Genomic DNA, 18949 nt, shown 5'->3' on the forward strand with positions numbered 1-18949 from the left:
AAAAGTTTTGACAATTCCGGTAGTTCCGTATCGTAATTTGAGACTTGGTCATATGCTCGAAATCGAATTCGGAGGTCCCTAGATCAAATTATCGCCATTTAACGGAATCTAGAAATCTAAGGCTAAAGATTTCTTAAGTTTGACCGGAGATTTGACTTTTTGATATCGGGGTCGAAATCCAGTTCTGAAAATTTTCATAGCTTCGTTATGTCATTTATGACTTGTGTGCAAAATTTGAAGTCAATCGGATTTGATTTGATATGTTTTTGCATCGAATATAGAAGTTGGACGTTCCTAGTTTCATTAGGCTTGAATTGGGGTGTGATTCGCGGTTTTAGCATTATTTGATGTGATTTGAGGTTTCGGCTAAGTTCGTATGATGTTTTAGGACTGGTTGATGCATTTTGTCGAGGTTCCGAGGGCCTCGGGTGGATTTCGGAAGGTTAACGGATATAAAAAAACTGCTAAAATTTTCTTGGCAATTTCTGCATTTTTCGCACGTGTGAACAGTGACCGCACCTGCGTGAACAGTAGCCGTGTACAGTAGCGTGAATAGTAGCCGTAAACAGTAGCATATACAGTATCCGTGAACAGTCCCGTGAACAACAAACACGTGAACAGTACCACGGAAATTCTGGACGGAATGTTAAGTTCTGAAAATGGGACTTCCATTTTTACCAAATTGGAGCTCGGGGAGAGGCGATTTTTGGGATATTTTCAGAGAAAACAACGGGGTAAGTATTCTTAACTTAATTTTGGTTAAGATTACCTGAATCTATTACTAGTTTTGGCATTAAATCTGTGAATTTAGTTGAAAGATTTTGAAAACCCTCTCGGATAGATTTGAGGACCGAAATATTATCGAAATTTAGTAATATTGGTATGGTTAGACTCGTGGTTGGATGGGGGTTCATATTCCGTAATTTTTGTCGGGTTCCGAGACGTGGGCCCCACGGGCGAATTTTTAGTGCAATTTCGGATTTTTAGTGGAAAATGTAGAATTTCATATAGAATTAATTCCTATAATTTTTATTGATTGAATCGAATTGTTGTGGCTAGATTCGAGGCATTCGGAGGTTGATTTGAGAGGAAAAGGCATTGCGAAGTAGGATTTTGCTCGAATTGAGGTAAGTAACAGTTATAAATCTGGTCCTGAGGGTATGAAACCCCGGACATTGTATCATATGACTATCTTGGAGGTGACACACATGCTAGGTGACGGGCGTGTGGGCGTGCACCGTAGGGATTGTGACTTGGTCCGTCCCGCGAGATTGTGTAATCAATTGGCCTACTGTTTAATACATGCTCCCTCTGTTTTCATAGAAATTCACTGTACTTCATGTTAGAAATCATGTTTAGGTCTTATGTGATCACTGTTTAGGCCTCCGTCTGTTACTGTTCATTGTTGATATATGATATTACTTATGTTTGGGCCGATTTCTGAGAGCCCAAGAGACTGGAGAGATTGATGACTGAGTGAGGCCGAGGGCTTAAGTGTGAGGTTATTAATATTATAGCACGCGAGTTGTGAGTTGTCCACAAGTGAGCGTAGTCGACCATATATATATGGATCGGGCTGCATGCCGCAACCATTATTATGAGGTACATGCTGAGTGTGAGTGCTGATTGATAAGAGTTGAGTCATGGGGGACTGAGAGGCTTGCCCGAGGGGCTATATATACATACATACGAGTGATGTTTTGCCCGAGGGGCTTGTTTTGTGAAATTTCTGTCTTCACTCATCTTTATACTGAGCCTCTATTAAAAATGTTAAACAAATATTTTGAACAACTTTCATTGGAACTGGAGTTTTTTTACGAGATGTTTGGAATTAAATTACTGATTTGGTTTTGTTATTTCCACTGAGATTTTTAAGTTATGAGATGAGCTGAGTAACTGTTGCCTTGAGAGGCTATATTTGTTTTCAGTTAATTGCTGCACTTAGTTTCTATTTATCCTTGTAGTACATATTTATGGAATATTTGATATCTGGGTTATTTGAGTACGCACTGATGAGACTTAAACTGTTAAATTGAAAGTATGGCTATTCTTATTGAAAATTATTGAGATAATTGTATTTGCATAGCTTGTCACTACTTCTCAGTTCCTTACTTATTTCTATTACTTACTGAGTTGGTGTACTCACGTTACCCCTGTACCTCGTGTACAGATCTAGACACGTCTGGTCACGGTGGTTGCTGATTGAGGAGTCAGACTTAGGAGACTATTGAGGTAGCTGCATGACGTTCGCTGACCTTGACTCTCCTTTCCTTTCATATTCTACTGTTCTATATTTTCAGATAGTGTTTTATCAGTCAGATGTTGTTATCTTTTAGATACTCATGCACTCAGTGATACCAGGTTTTGGGGATGGCTTGTATAGTAATTTTGGATTTATATTCTATTTTTTTAAAAAAGTATTTCTTTAATATTAACTACTTCCGCCTTTATTTAAAAGTTCTACTGTGTTGAGATGTCGAGTTGAGGCTTGCCTAGTTCCACGATAGGCGCCATCACGACAGGTGAGATTTTGGGTCGTGACAAGTTGGTATCAGAGCCCTAGGTTACATAGGTCTCACGAGTCATGAGCAGGTTTAGTAGAGTCTTGCGGATCGGTACAGAGACGTCTATAGTTATCTTCGAGAGGCTGCAGAACCCTTTAGGAAATTCCACATTCTTGAATTCTTATCGCGCGACATTGATTAAACTTGAACCATAATTCCTTGAATTCCTTCCACGCATTCGTGTGAGCACATGAGAGCTCGGTATCTGTTGTGCATCGACAGCTTGTGATTTCCTGGATGAGGTGCGAGATGTGATTTCTGTATGTGATGTTGGGCCAGTCTGGAGGACATGAGGCCAGATTTTGTCTGTGGCTTGATTATTGAGATTTTGATTGTGTGAGCACGTGCATTTAGGACTTATACGTCCGTTTGTGTCCTTACTGGTGGATTTGTGACTAGATAACTAGGGGGTGAGTATGATTTGATTGCGAGATGTGTTCAAATTATTCGAATGTGACGGGAAGAGTTTGCTGAGGATGTAGCAAGGATTATTGGGTGTTTGACTTTTGTCTTGAGTTGGCATAAGGCCTCGAGCTATGGGTGTATTGAAGGACCTATCGTGTAGTTTAATTGTGCAGCGGAGTAAATCTTCATATTGTGTTATGAGTTCAGACTCAGAGGGGGGTTAAGTGATTGTGTAATAGTTATGATTATTGAGGAGTATAGAGAGATACCAGTTTGAGGCTAAGCAAGTGGATTATCTCCTACGAGATGTTCTGAAGTTGTGTGATCCTTATGTTGTTGGTTGGTAGTCCTCTTTTACTAGTGCAATATGTGTGTTGCAATTTGAGTTTGGATCGCTTATAAGAATGGGCTTGACTGTTACGAGGGTGAATGCGAGATTTGCAAATGATTTGAGGAATTAGATGGGTTGCATTAGCTTATGAAGGATTTAGCTTAATCTCATCAAGTTGGGGCAGTTCACCCAGTTATTGCGGCACGGGCAGATAACAGGCTTGCCTTGTCTTTTGAGACTTTGTTGAGATTGGATAAGTTTACCTAGTTATTTCTAGTCCATTTTAGTGGTGTACACCTTATGAGGACCCACATGATTTTCTCAATCGCTGCTATGCCGCAGAACATAGGAATAGTTAAAAGTAATAGGGGTTGATTTTACTGTGTTTTAGATGACGGGTTCGGCCAAGAGGTGGTGGAAAGATCACATATTTACTAGACCCGTTATGATTCTGTCTGAAAATGCGGACGCATTGAGAAGATCACCCAGTGAATCATGTAGGGGCGTAACGGACCTTGGCGTCTGGTTGATTTATATGAGTTACAAAGATCAACATTGTGGATTATTGGACGTTGTGACCCATGACTTCATGCCAAATGGGGATGTCTACTATCAATGAGTGGATCGAATGGTCATATGTTACATCAGTCTTGACTTATGTATGTATGTATATATATATATATATATATATATATATGAAATGTATATATATATATGGTACTAAAAGGGTCCCCAATAATTTACACATATTTAAGGCCTGAGACATGCAGGGGATAAGGTTGGGACTTGCGGTATGTCTGCCTCTTTAATTATCCAATACTTCAGTATCAAAGGAGTTAGAAAAACAGCCTTAAATTTCCGCTTAGTGTGGAATTCAAGGTTAAGGTTGCAGATTTTGGGTGCTTCAAAGGAAGTACAGTAGTTGACGATCTTCTGGACTGTGTAGTTCGTGCCAAGATTTATCTTGATGGAGCTATACTTTTGTGATCATTGTGCATAATTGGGGGAAAGAGTTACCCCAAATAAGAATCGAAGAGTATACGAATAAATATGTTAGCTCAGCAGTGTTGAGTCAACATAGCAAAAAAAAAGAAATTAGCCGCCGGTGTTTGTGGCAAGCCTATGAAGAGAGCAGACTAGCCAATGCAACACCACCTACTCAACTCAGTTCTCAGAAATATTTTTGAAGAAGTTTGTCTCCCATATTCTCTGTAATATGTGGTATATATGGTCTGAATGATTGTGTCAGGTCACCATGACAGTGTCAGAATATGTCATTAGGTTCAATAAGTTAGCCGTCATACTCTTACTTTGGTTCCTAAGCCAGAGAGCGAGTCCCAAGACTCATTAAAGAACTCAATTATGATCTTGAAATTTAGTAAAACCCGGGAAGCTACATGTTGATGCTTCATTTCGTATAGTGGTAGAAATTGCCAAAATGTTAGAATGTGTTCTGGATAAGGAAAAAAAAAGACCAAGAGGTGTCGAGGTTTTAAAGGATTCAGCGGATTCTACTCTACAACTACAAATCATTATGACAGGGGCTCGGGTAGCCGACCAGCCCTCTGATTACTCAGGGTGCTCTAGTAAGTTCTTTTAATGCACTACCGACACGAGCTTCGTATAATGGTTATTCCAGTTATCTAGTATAGACTCAGTATGAGCAGCTGAACCCTAAAAGGGATTGTTATGAATGTGATAGTAATACACACATCATGGGAAAATTTTCCTAGACTTGGGAGAAACATATTTTATCAAAGCACTCAGGCTACGTGCCCCATTGCAGTTACTACTCCACTTAAGTGACCAACCCGAGGTAGGGGTCAGGATGTTAGAGGTGGAGGTGAGACTCCTAGAGGTGGAGACCTAGCCCGTTGATATATTTTCTATGGTATGGCTGAGGTCGCAACACCAGATGGTGTCGTTACAAGTACGGTCTCGAATTATTATAAAGTAATAATTTTCTTAACTTGATTCAGTTCTGAGTATCGATGCAAGTCCTCCTATTGTGCTCACTTATGAGTGAACTTTGTAATTCTGAAATCTACTTATGTGAATACTCCTGTTGGGATATTCGATGGAGATAGCTATGTCTATCATTATGTGTTGTGATTTTGTTAAGCGGAAAATTATTCAAAAGAAGAAAATGGAATGTTACAATTTGGCACGATGCGCATATTACTTGTGGTACAGAGTGAGGATGAGATCCTTGTATTTATATAATATGAAATATTTAAACCGGGCTACAAGCTGCGGTAGATGTTATATAAGGACGAGGTCCTTGTGGTGAAAGAAAAAAAAGTATGTGTTTAAATGCCCCCTTTGTGAAATTAAAAATTTGTACTATAGTACTTATAGGGAGTCATGCCTATTAGACTTATTTGGAAAAAAAATTCTTGTATGAATATCTTTGTGTATAATTTGCCATATTTGTATTGTAATTATTGAGTTTTAGACTACGAGGTGAGTGCCTCGGATGTAAATTGTTACTCGTTAATTCGGGTAAGTAATTATGAGATCTTCATGCCTCGTTTTTATTAAACTAGAGGGTTGAAATGAGATTTTATTAACATGAAATTAATTGGTGATGTTGTAATCTATTATGAACAACTATTAAGACCAGAGATGTGGTTATGGTCATACATATGATGTGTTTCATGTCAAGATATCATTGTGATAATGCCGTGCTTGTAATGCGGAGATTAATGTTATTAATATATACTTTGTGGTGCTTTGTTGGGTTGTGGAAATATTGTTAGGAGTTGTTTTGGTGTTACTCTGGCAGGTGGATTGGCCCAATTACAGGGGAGACTCTGCCGAAATTTCTGAAAAATTTGGGAGTTAGAAAAATTTGGGATATTGAGATGTACAAAGAAAGAGATAAGTTACATTATGTGTTCAAGGACATGCTCTACTTCTCATTTGAGGACGAATGACCCTAAGTGGGGGATAATTTAATACCCTGAATTTGATGGGTGCGTAGGCACGAGTTGCTATAGCCAGTCGAGACTAATATCGTGTGTTGACGTGAAAATCGGACCTTTCGGGAAATGATTGGAGTGTAAGAAATTTGGTCTTCAAGTTTACAAATATGTATAAAGGAAATATTCTCAATTGAAATGGTATTGTCAGACTTATGTTGAATGCGGTAATGTGGGATCAACCGCGAATATTTGTGTAAAAGTAAAATCGTCAATTTGGCAACCTGAGAATAATTCTTAGTACGTTCGAGGACGAACGTTTGTTTTAGAGGTGAAGAATGTGATGACCCAAAATGTCATCTTTAAATTAAATAATCATCTCGGTGTTTTAAGACCATGAAAAGAGCTATCAATAATTTCTCGACTTGCGTGCGCAGTCCTATAATTTTCCGGAAGGTTTTTATATGAAAAATGGATTAAATTGTGAACTAGAGCTTTAAAACTCAACTAAGTTGACTTCAGACTTGGTCATATGCCCGAAATCGTGATTTGGGACTTGGTCATATGCCCGAAATCGAATTCGGAGGTCCCTAGATCAAATTATCGCCATTTAACGGAATCTAGAAATTTAAGGCTAAAGATTTCTTAAGTTTGACCGGAGATTTGACTTTTTGATATCGGGGTCGAAATCCAGTTCTGAAATTTTCATAGCTTTGTTATGTCATTTATGACTTGTGTGTAAAATTTGAAGTTAATCGGATTTGATTTGATAGGTTTTTGCATCGAATATAGAAGTTGGACGTTCCTAGTTTCATCAGGCTTGAATTGGGGTGTGATTCGCGGTTTTAGCGTTATTTGATGTGATTTGAGGTTTCGGTTAAGTTCGTATGATGTTTTAGGACTGGTTGATGCATTTTGTCGAGGTTCCGAGGGCCTCGGGTGGATTTCGGAAGGTTAACGGATATAAAAAGGCTGCTAAAATATTCTGGGCAGTTTCTGCATTTTTCGCACGTGTGAACAGTGACCGCACCTGCGTGAACAGTAGCTGTGTACAGTAGCGTGTACAGTAGCCGTGAACAGTATCCGTGAACAGTCCCCGTGAACAGTATCCATGAATAGAAGTTGTAAATAGTACGTGTACAATATCCGTGAACAGTCCCCGTGAACAGTACGCGTGAACAGTACCACGAAAATTCTGGACAGAATGTTAAGTTCTGAAAATGGGACTTCGTCCCATTTTCCATTTTTACCAAATTGGAGCTCGGGGAGAGGCGATTTTCGGGTTATTTTCAGAGAAAATAACGGGTAAGTATTCTTAACTTAATTTTTGTTAGATTACGTGAATCTATTACTAGTTTTGGCATTAAATCTGTGAATTTAGTTGGAAGAGTTTGAAAACCCTCTCGGATAGATTTGAGGATTTGAGGGCCGAAATATTATCGAAATTTAGTAATTTTGGTATGGTTAGACTCGTGGTTGGATGGGGGTTCATATTCCGTAATTTTTGCCGGGTTCCGAGACGTGGGCCCCACGGGCAAATTTTTAGTGCAATTTCGGATTTTTAGTGGAAAATGTAGAATTTCATATGGAATTAATTCCTATAATTTTTATTGATTGAATCGAATTATTGTGGCTAGATTCGAGGCATTCGGAGGTTGATTTGAGAGGAAAAGGCATTGCGAAGTAGGATTTTGCTTGAATTGAGGTAAGTAACGGTTATAAATCTGGTCCTGAGGGTATGAAACCCCGGACATTGTGTCGGATGACTATTTTGGAGGTGACACACATGCTAGGTGACGGGCGTGTGGGCATGCACCATAGGGATTGTGACTTGGTCAGTTCCGCTAGACTGTGGAATTAATTGGCCTACTGTTTAATACATGTTCTCTCTATTTTCATAGAAATTGACTGTACTTCATGTTAGAAATCATGTTTAGGCCTTATGTGATCACTGTTTAGGCCTCCGTCTATTACTGTTCATTGTTGATATATGATATTACTTATGTTTGGGCCGTTTAAATGATTTCTGAGAGCCCAAGAGTCTGGAGAGATTGATGACTGAGTGAGGCCGAGGGTTTAAGTGTGAGGTTATTGATATTATAGCACGTGAGTTGTCCGTGCAGCACGTGAGTTGTCCGTGCGGATCCAGATATTATTATAGCACGTGAGTTGTCCGTGCGGATCTAGATATTATTACAGCATGCGAGTTGTCCGTGCAGCACGTGAGTTGTCCGTGCGGATCCAGATATTATTATAGCACGTGATTGTCCGTGCAGCACGTGAGTTGTCCGCATGTGAGCGCAATCGACTATATATATATGGATCGAGCTGCATGCCGCAGCTATTATTATGAGGTACCTGCTGAGTGTGAGTGCTGATTGATGAGAGTTGAGTCATGAGGGACTGAGAGGCTTGCCCGAGGGGCTATATATACATACATACGAGTGATGCTTTGCCCGAGGGGCTTGTTTTGTGAAATTTTTGTCTTCACTCATCTTTATAGTGAGCCTCTATTAAAAATGTTAAACAAATATTTTGAACAACTTTCATTGGAACTGGAGTTTTTTTTACGAGATGTTTGGAATTAAATTACTGATTTGGTTTTGTTATTTCCACTGAGATTTTTAAGTTATGAGATGAGCTGAGTAACTGTTGCCTTGAGAGGCTATATTTGTTTTCAGTTAATTGCTGCAGTTAGTTTCTATTTATCCTTGTAGTACATATTTATGGAATATTTAATATCTGGGTTATTTGAGTACGCACTGATGAGACTTAAACTGTTAAATTGAAAGTATTTTCTTTTTGAAAGTTATTGAGATAACTGTATTTGCATAGCTCGTCACTACTTCTCAGTTCCTTATTTATTTATGTTACTTACTGAGTTGGTGTACTCACGATATCCCCTATACCTCGTGTACAGATCTAGACACTTCTGGTCACGGTGGTTGCTGATTGAGGAGTCAGACTCAGGAGACTATTGAGGTAGCTGCATGGCGTTCGTTGACCTTGACTCTCCTTTCCTTTCATATTCTATTGTTCTATATTTTCAGATAGTGTTTTATCAGTCAGATGTTGTTATCATTTAGATGCTCATGCACTCAGTGACACCGGATTTTGGGGATGGATTGTATAATAATTTTGGAGTTATATTCTATTTTTTTTAAAAAGGATTTCTTTAATATTAACTGCTTCCACCTTTATTTAAAAGTTCTACTGTGTTGAGATGTCGAGTTGAGGCTTGCCTAGTTCCATGATAGGTGCCATCACGACAGGTGAGATTTTGGATCGTGACATCAATGTATAATTTAATATCAACGATGAAGATTCATATTGTGTTCTTTGTGTAAGTCAAAATTTCACAGGTATTAGCATTGTAACCTCTTTTGTTTCTTCTTTCCTTTTCTTTCACTATTTAACATATCTCATATTATGCTGTTTAGTGTGGTTTTTTCTTGTGATACGAAATTCCTTGCACTAAATTAATTGGGCTATAATTTCCATTCGTTCAGGCCTTGGGGTTGAAATGTTATTCCGATTTGGACTTCAGCAGATTGCTTGACATGATGGGGTAGCCGACTGGCAAATATATTGATGTTTTCAACTTTTATCCACGGAATCAATGCACTTTCTCCGCTATTGAGGATATAAATTTTTTATAGTAAGTTTGGATGTTACGATGAGATTACTTTTATCTTTCCAAAATTGTTTAACATAAGAATATTGGTATTTGCTGGTCCAAATTTATGTTCGTCTTATTTTTCTTCTTCCTTTTTACTTTATTTTAAACCTCTTGAATTGAATTAGTATAATATGCCTCATCGCCCCACTCCTAAAGAAACACTGGGAAGTTATTTTTTATTATAAAGAACTATTTGTGAAATGTTTGCTGATTTCTACCGTTTGATTCAGTTGACCTAAGATTTTTATATATGTTTTGTCTATTTTATGATATTGTGTGTATGTTTAGTATAAAGTTGAAAAGGTAAAATCCTGGATAGGAAATAAGGTTTTTTCCTTTTGAAGATTACATAATTTGAGATAAATATTGATTTTTTGGGGTACTTGCGCGATTAAACACTTTTGCAAGGGTTAAAGGTTAGTGCATTGAGAACACATATTACTGTTATGACTTGTAGGTTGGCTGTAGCCTGTAGGATGTAACACACATTTTGATTACTATTTTGTAGTTTCAGCCGTAATCATTCATTATTTTTCAAACTAATAGAGTATCTTTTATATATTTATCAATTTCTAGCTGTTTGTTTTCTTTGATTTTTGGTTCATTACTTCTCTATCTTATTATTAGATCTTTTCCTCTCCATCCTATAAATGTTTAATAGTTATTACCTTTACCTTGAGAATATTATTAGGTCTCATTTTCTATCTGTTATAATTATGTGTATGAATGTTGTTACGTTGATTCTTTATATCTTTAATATGTTTTTATCCAGTATAGACTTTGACGTGTATATTGAAATTTCTTCTAACTTTCTTTTTGGTGGAACAACAAACATATAATTTTAATGAATCTACTAGAAGCTGGAGTACTAGAGTTCGGAAAGGCAGGAGAGCAAACTTCTGCATACAATTCTAGATTACTTATAACCTGTTTAAACAGTAATATGTGTTCTCACAAATAACACATTAAAAGTTCTCTTGACATGCACCGTATATTTGACCCACAAATAACCTGTTTAAAATTACACATATTACACACAAAGACAATAACCAAGACTGAACTTTATGTCTTAATAAATTTGAAAATTTAAACCAATTTTTTTTTTGAAAACAATATTGCAAATTCTTAGTATAGAAGTCAAAGACGGCTGCTAGAGGACATTAAGAAATATTCAATCGCATGTTACCAAAAGTTAATGTCATGACCCAATTCTCAAAATAGGTCGTGATAACACCCAACGTTGCCATCAGGCAAGCAAACGGTGAACTACCAACTTAATTATTTATTTTATTATTTTTAAAGTTGTGAATCTTATTAGATAAGGATATTAATACATTAAAAATCATAGATACATACAATTTAGACAAAACATAAAGTAAATGTGTGTCAATATTAGACAAAAATATAAAAAAATTCTAAAACATCCCTAAGACCCAGTGTCACAAATGCATGAGCGTCTGCTAAAGAGTGAAATAATAATACAACATCTGTCTGAAATATAAAATAGACAACCTAAAGTAAATAAATAAGATTGAGACTTTGAGGGCTACGGTACATAGCATAGAAAGCAGCTCACCATAAAGTCCACTCAGCAGTCTACAAGCCAGGATGACCACTAAATAAACATGTCAGATCCTGCATGTTAAGTGTAGAAGTGTAGTATGAACACGTAAATTAATGTTTGCCCAGTAAGTATCTAGCCTAATCCCCGAGAAGTAATGACGAGGGATCGATATCGACACTTACTAGTGGTCCAATAAATATAATGTAGAACCCACAATAACTCCTCCTCCTCAGTTACAATGATCTCGCGCCGTTACTTGCCGAATTTCTCGCAATATTTTGTTAAACTTTTCATAAAACATTCCGAATTATCAGCCACAATCGTACATTCGACCTCCTGACAGTCGTACCATCTTCTTCAAGCGATCCAAACTCACATTGCAGTACGTGCCTCCCGATGGGTAGAAAGTAGAACTCTTCGTAGGAACTTCATCATTAATCATGCAACCGCTATCCTACCCACAGGAGATAGCCCATCTGTGTAATTCCATATCGACATCTTCCAATGACATTACCGTAGTTACAACTACCATGAAATCAGTAATCCTCCTGAGTCCAGGCTCATCCACCAGCTGTAAGAGTCCGTTCATTCCCCATTAGCATCAACTGAAGGTCCAATTATATGTTCCAAAACTCAAAGTCTTGTTGTATCCCAAAACAAAAATCAAGCTTTCACACCCCTCTCCCTTCCAAGCAAACTCCTTTCTGTTATGCTCAAATTCCCTCAATACCATAGCCACCATTCAAAATAAATTCGTAGACTTAGTCATTGTCCACTATGATCCCCAAATCGCTCTAAACTTTCTCAAAGTATATGGCTATCTTACCATCGAATCCATATGCTACCCTGCCACTTTTACCATGTCCTTCTTTCTCCGTCGCTACCAAAATACTACCTCGGGTTATAATCTATCTCTGTAGCACCCGACTAATAAATTGCTACCAATTCTAGGCCTCCATAAAGATCATCTCCCTCGAGCCATCAATATTAGAAACACTGATTCGACTCTGAAGCCTCCATATACCGCCACCTCTGATAACCGCCGCTTAGGCACCATTTCAAAACATCATGTCCCGAAGACAAATCAAAGGATACCATAATACCGATGAGCCTTAACGCATTCCAGCAAGGACGACGACACCATATCACAAATAAAAATTCTACCACGTCCGAAAATATGAAGTCTCACTACTCCGTCAATCAAGGCCTGAACACCCATAAGTCGATTGTCTTTCCTCCGCTAGAATTAAATGCCGAACCTCTAAACCATGAATCGAGTAATCCTCCTTTTGGAGTCATTCACTTCTGCGATACATAAATATGCACTCTACCATTTACACCAATACTGCGTGATAACAAAGCATGAATATCATAATACACTATGTATAGCCTGGAAACCATATGCAACACTAACACTGGGCTGAAACAACTGAATACCCTTACTCAAGGCGACGATAATAGCCTGCCCGAATACGTAAGCAGAAATATCCTGTACCACATCTGCAGTACCATTACAACTCCTCGATGCCCAATTGATAATAAGATCTCAACATCGTATAAGAATGAGTAAGAAGGAAATGAAGGTATAAGCTTTAATGGAATCAAGTCGCACGATGAGGAATCAAGAAGGGAAGTGCTCCTAATAGCCTTGTATTCTCTCGAAGATAAGTACAGACGTCACTGTACCGATCCGCAAGACTCTACTAGACACGTTTATGACTTGTGAGACCCAAGTGAACCTAGAGATCTAATACCAAGCTGTTACGACCCAATCCCATAATAGGTCATGATGGCACCCAACGTCTCCATCAGGCAAGCCAACGATGAACTACTAACTTAAAATTATTATTTTTGAACAGTGAATATTATTAGATTAGAATATTAATGCATTAAAAATTATAGATACAGACAATTTAAATAAAATATAAAGTAAAAATGTGGCAATGTTAAGCAAAACTATAAACAAATTCTAGAACATCTCCAAGACCCGAAGCGTCTGCTAAAGAGTGAAATAATAATACAACATATGTCTGGAATACAAAATAGATAGCATAAAGTAAATAAATAAGATGGAGACTCTGAGGGCTGCGATACGTAGCATAGAAAGCAGCTCACCTTAAAGTCCCCTCAACAGTTGTGCCTACGCGCCAGGATGACCATCAAATGAACCTATCAGATCCTTCATGTTTACTGCATAAGTATTGCATGAGTACATAAATCAATACGTACCCAGTAAGTATCTAGCCTAACCCTGGAGAAATAGTAATAAGGGGTCAACATCGACACTTACTAGTGATCCAATGAATAAAATGCAGGAACCATAAACAGGCATGAAATATGACAGGATCAGTAGCATAAGGAACAATAGATAACGAAACCCATTAGCAAAATATCATCAGTTTAAAAATTCCCAAGTGCTACATGTCATCTCAATAAATCAGAACTATCAACTAAATATCCGATTGCATGTCATAAAGAGAATATCATTAAATTTCTAAGTTCAACCAAAAGGGTAATCTTGTGGGTATTCGGACTCCTAGCGATTTTACGCATGAATTATGCCGAGGTAGTTCGGACCAATCCATAGCCGTGTACAACACTATTGAGGTCGTACAACCCGATCCGTGGATGCATCGCAATATATACCGCAAAGGTGTTCAGCCCGATTCCCAGAAAATAACGAAGACTTGACGGTTAGCTGGCCCCACTCACGAATATGTATGAGTTGTGAGATTCAGAAAACTTTCCAACAATTACGTACGATATAGAAGAAATCCATTAAAGGAAGTGTAATCCATACTGCCACTCCAGTACATTAAAACATGACGTGAGTCTAAGTCTACCCGGACCTAATCATGAATTCTAGCATACGCACGGACACTCGTTAGCTCATATGTGTGTATCCCCCACAACATGTAGCACATAGCAAATACAACACCTACAGAGTAAATTTTCCCTCACAAGGTTAGACAAGAGACTTACCTCGCTCCAAAATTTGATAATCGGCTCCAACACCTCTCTAACACCTCAAATTAATTCCATACGATCCGAAACTAGACAAAGAACATGAAAACCAATCAAAATGTACTCAAAAATCTTAATTTAATAATTAGAAATAAATTTCTAACTCTGCACGAAAAGTCAACAAAGTAAACATCAAACATTGCGTGCTCGGATTCCGAAAATTATCAAAACTAAATATTACCCATAAATCATACCGTGTATATCCGTAAAATCATCTTATTTCATCCATGAATTGACTACCAAATCTAGAATTTACCATTTCTCAACTTTCGGGCTCAAAACCCCAATTTCTACAATCCAAACACGGATACAAATTGTAACCAATGGAAATAATAATGGTAGAACATCAAAGTAAATGTCATATATTTATCCCCTTGTTGATACGAGAACGACAACGCAAAAATCACCTTAAATGGAGCTCTTGAACTCAAGATATGCTCAAAATACTAAAATGCTCAGTTTCCCCAATTAAAACACTGCCGAGGTAATTTTATTCTTCGCCTTCGCGGGATACCATAGTGTTCGCGAAAAGCAATTTTTTGAGTTGACCGGTCAATGCTGATTTCCTTTTTCGCGTTCGCGAGACCTCCCTCAATTCACGAAGAACAAAGTTCGCACCAGAAACCATCAATCTTTTCCGACACAGAAATGGACATAACTCTCTCATACGACCTCAAAATTCGACGATTCTTATTGCTATGGTTCCATAATTATGATACGAATCTAATGTCTCAATACAATCATTTATCAAAGGTATTTTACTCAACATGGTATCTTTATGCCCAAAGATACGACGTTAAAACATCAAATAAGAGCGCGACACAATCCAAACACATCTGGAACACACCGGAGGCCCTTGGGACCCTGTCCAATCACACAAATCAGTCCCAAAATATAACACGAACCTACTCGAAGCCTTAAATCACATCAAACAACATCAAAATCATGGATCGCACATCAATTCAAGCCTAATGAACCAATAAACTTTTAAACTTCTAAAACTCATGCGAAACTATATCAAATCGACCCGGAATGACCTCAAATTTTGCATGCAACTCCCAAATAACACAAGAGACCTATAGCAATTTTCGGAACCACAATCCGAATCTGGTAACAACAAAGTCAACTCTCGGTCAAACCTATCAACCTTCTAAACCTTCAATCATCCAACTTTTGCCAAAAAAATATCAAATCAGCTTACAAACCTCCAAATCCATATCCAAACATAAACCTAAGTCCAAAATCATTATTCGGACCTAACGGAATAGTCAAAACTTCGATATGAGGTCGTTTACTCACGTGCAAGTCATATTACATAAAGTGAAGCTACACAAGGTCTTAAACCTCCGAACGATATGCTAGAGCTCAAAACGACATCGGGTCTTTACAGCCAAGATATTAACATTCAGTCCTTTAAAGCTGTGAAGATTTTTGTAGATTCTAAATATAGCTCCCATGCTATTTTTGTTCTCAACAAATTTACCTCTATACCGGACCACATTTATGTAAGTCTATGTAAGCAATCAAATTTAAAATTGTGGTATACCAGATAAGTGTGATAACCATGTGATAAGTATAAATTTAGACGTAGAAAGAGTATATGTTTTTAAAATAATCTAATGGTAAATTTTGTCTCTACTGATACCAATCATCACAAATTCACTATCAACAGGGTAGCAGACAATATTGCTAAAGGTCATTTAACGTTAACTACAAATCTTTAATGAAAAAAGTCATTATTGTCTATCAAATTCTGGAAAAATAAATGAGGCAAAAAACATGTAGAGAAGATGAAGCAAAAACCAGCTCTATGTTCTCACTTTTGTTGTTGAGTTGATTATTAGGAAATGCTAAAACAACAATGAGGGTGCCTGAATTCCACAACTGTAGTTGGTTATTGATCATGGCACTATCTGCTACTTCAAAGGAATATGTGTATTATAAGAAAACTTGCTTTCCTGGAAGGAAGCTGAGGAACTTCACAGAGTCCTACAAACAACTATAAGCACCAGAGCTAAAAGATATATCTTGGAGTAGTTGTTTTTCAGCTTTAACAATAGATAGACCCATACTCTTACAAAAAATCTTCCACATCAAGAGGTATAAGATCTTTGTCTCTCCTGGACTATAAGAACCAATGCTTTATAAAATTTAATTCATCAAAAAGGAATATGTGGAACATTTCCAATTTTTGATTCAAAAGGTATATTAGAGCGAAAAAAAAGAATAAAAATTAGAAATATACAATCAACATGAAGATAGCTTATATGTATATATTTGCGCACTTGTAAATACTTTTAAAAAGAAATTATAGTAATCATGAAACATGTTATCTAATGAGCCACCCACATATCACTATCAAGAATATCATGCATCTAAATGATAACAAAACATTATATTACTTACTAGAGAATGCTCAATGAATTAGTGAGCTTACCAACATGGAAGAAAATAACTCAGTTTTAGAAGCAATATATCATCAAATAAACCCAAGAAGAAAAATCATATTTCATTTATTAGTAGTCCTTAGATTCTTTTTTGATAACAATCATTATAGTAAATAGAAAGATTACTATCACGATCCAAAACTCAACATGTCGTGATGACGCCTAGTACAGAACTAGGCAAGCCGACAGTCACAATAAAACTAGGCATTTTTATATTAAAAAAAGAGATGAAGCAAGTTTAAGAACAATAACTCTCATAAATAGCTGATACGAACAACTGCAACTCAAATACAACTTTTCTCCAAATTCGGGTGTCACTGAGTACATAAACATCTAAACAATAACATAGTCTAAAACACTGTCTAAGAAGGTAGAAAAGTATAAGTAAAACTAAGAGATAGAGATGGAGAGTCAAAGTCTGTGGACGCTAAAGTAGCCATCTCAATAATCTCCGAACAGGTAAAAACTCCAAGATCAGCGACCATCGTGCCCGAAAATACCTAGATCTGCACACGAGATGCAGAGTGTACTGTGAGTACAACCAACTCAATAAGTAATAAAACTAACCTTTTGGCTGAAAGCAGTGATGAGCTCAACCAATACATTACAAATACAGAGTTTAACGGTGCAGAAATGACAGGAAATAGAACAACAATATTCCAAGAAAACTTATTATCTGTTCGTACACAGTACAGGAAATAGAGACATGATCTCAGGTTTAACAGTTAAGATCAACATCGATAAAATATGCCAAGTGTGACTGATATGAGGAATGTGACATCTCTATATCTATACGCTAATATGCAAACCGTATGTGATGCCACACAATGACAACCTTACGTTCTCACACTCTTAGAGTTCTCAATCTGATTGTTTTAATTCTCACTCATCACACTCAGTCACTCAGCACTGTATGGTACCTGCTGCGGCATGCAGCCCGATCCACATATAGCTATAAGGCCTGTTGCGAGGTGCGACCCGATTCACATATAGCCATAAGGCCTGTTGTGGCATGCAATCCGATCCACAAATCTCACTCACAACACAGCTCTCAGGCCCCAACTTAGTCATCAATCTCTCCAGTAGCTCGGGTTCATAACTCTCATGCCAATTAGCCCAAACGATGATGTATGACACAACAATAATAGTAACAGAGGATGATATATGATATGCAAATGATGGATGTGACTGAGTATAAAACTTTAATCTAAGCAAATAATTCAACGGTAGAAATGACCACAGTGGGTATCAACAGAATTAGCATATAACCTAACACGATTTCTAACATGAATCTACAACACAATTACTCTAACACATAGAGATCACATGAATGGCTACAAGGTCTGATGACTACACAGTACCACAAAATCAACCGGATCAAAATTTCTACGGTGCATGATGTTTAACTTAAAGTATATATATTTATATGTATATCATCTCATGTTTTACTTTTGTTTCGTGGATTTAGGATGTAAAATATGTTAATTTATATTAATTTGAAATTTGTTTATGTGTAGGAATGATCCGGGAGCAATTTGGAGCGAAAGGTGCGAGATTAGAGCCAAAACGAACGAAAAAGGGGAAAATAGCATTTTAGCGCCACAGGCAGCACCCCACGCTACCTGTGGCACCCCAGACAGAAGGTGCAATTTACCAGTGCCAGGGACATCGCCTAGTGCTGAGTTGGACGCTGGTGGCGTGATTTCTGTCCAACTTCGCTCGGGATAAAGTTATTTCGGCCCAAGACCCCCCCAACTCGTATAAAAGGGGTCCTAAGCCTAATTTGGGAGAGATCCAACATACTTTAAAGGAGAATTCACATGGAGGAACACAAACCACTCTTGGAGGAGTCTTCCAACTAGTTTTTCTTCTCTTCTCTTCTTTTAATCTCATAGTTTATTAGTTCTAGAGTTTTGGGTGCTACATGAATGTTGTGGTTTGAAGCTTGAATTTTTCTTATTATTTTATCATATTGGTTTATTTATTCAATCTTGCGCTTAATTATTTGATTGCT

The sequence above is a fragment of the Nicotiana tabacum genome, chromosome 1 (genome assembly GCF_000715075.1).
Source record: "Nicotiana tabacum cultivar K326 chromosome 1, ASM71507v2, whole genome shotgun sequence".
NCBI classification, from domain to species: domain Eukaryota; kingdom Viridiplantae; phylum Streptophyta; class Magnoliopsida; order Solanales; family Solanaceae; genus Nicotiana; species Nicotiana tabacum.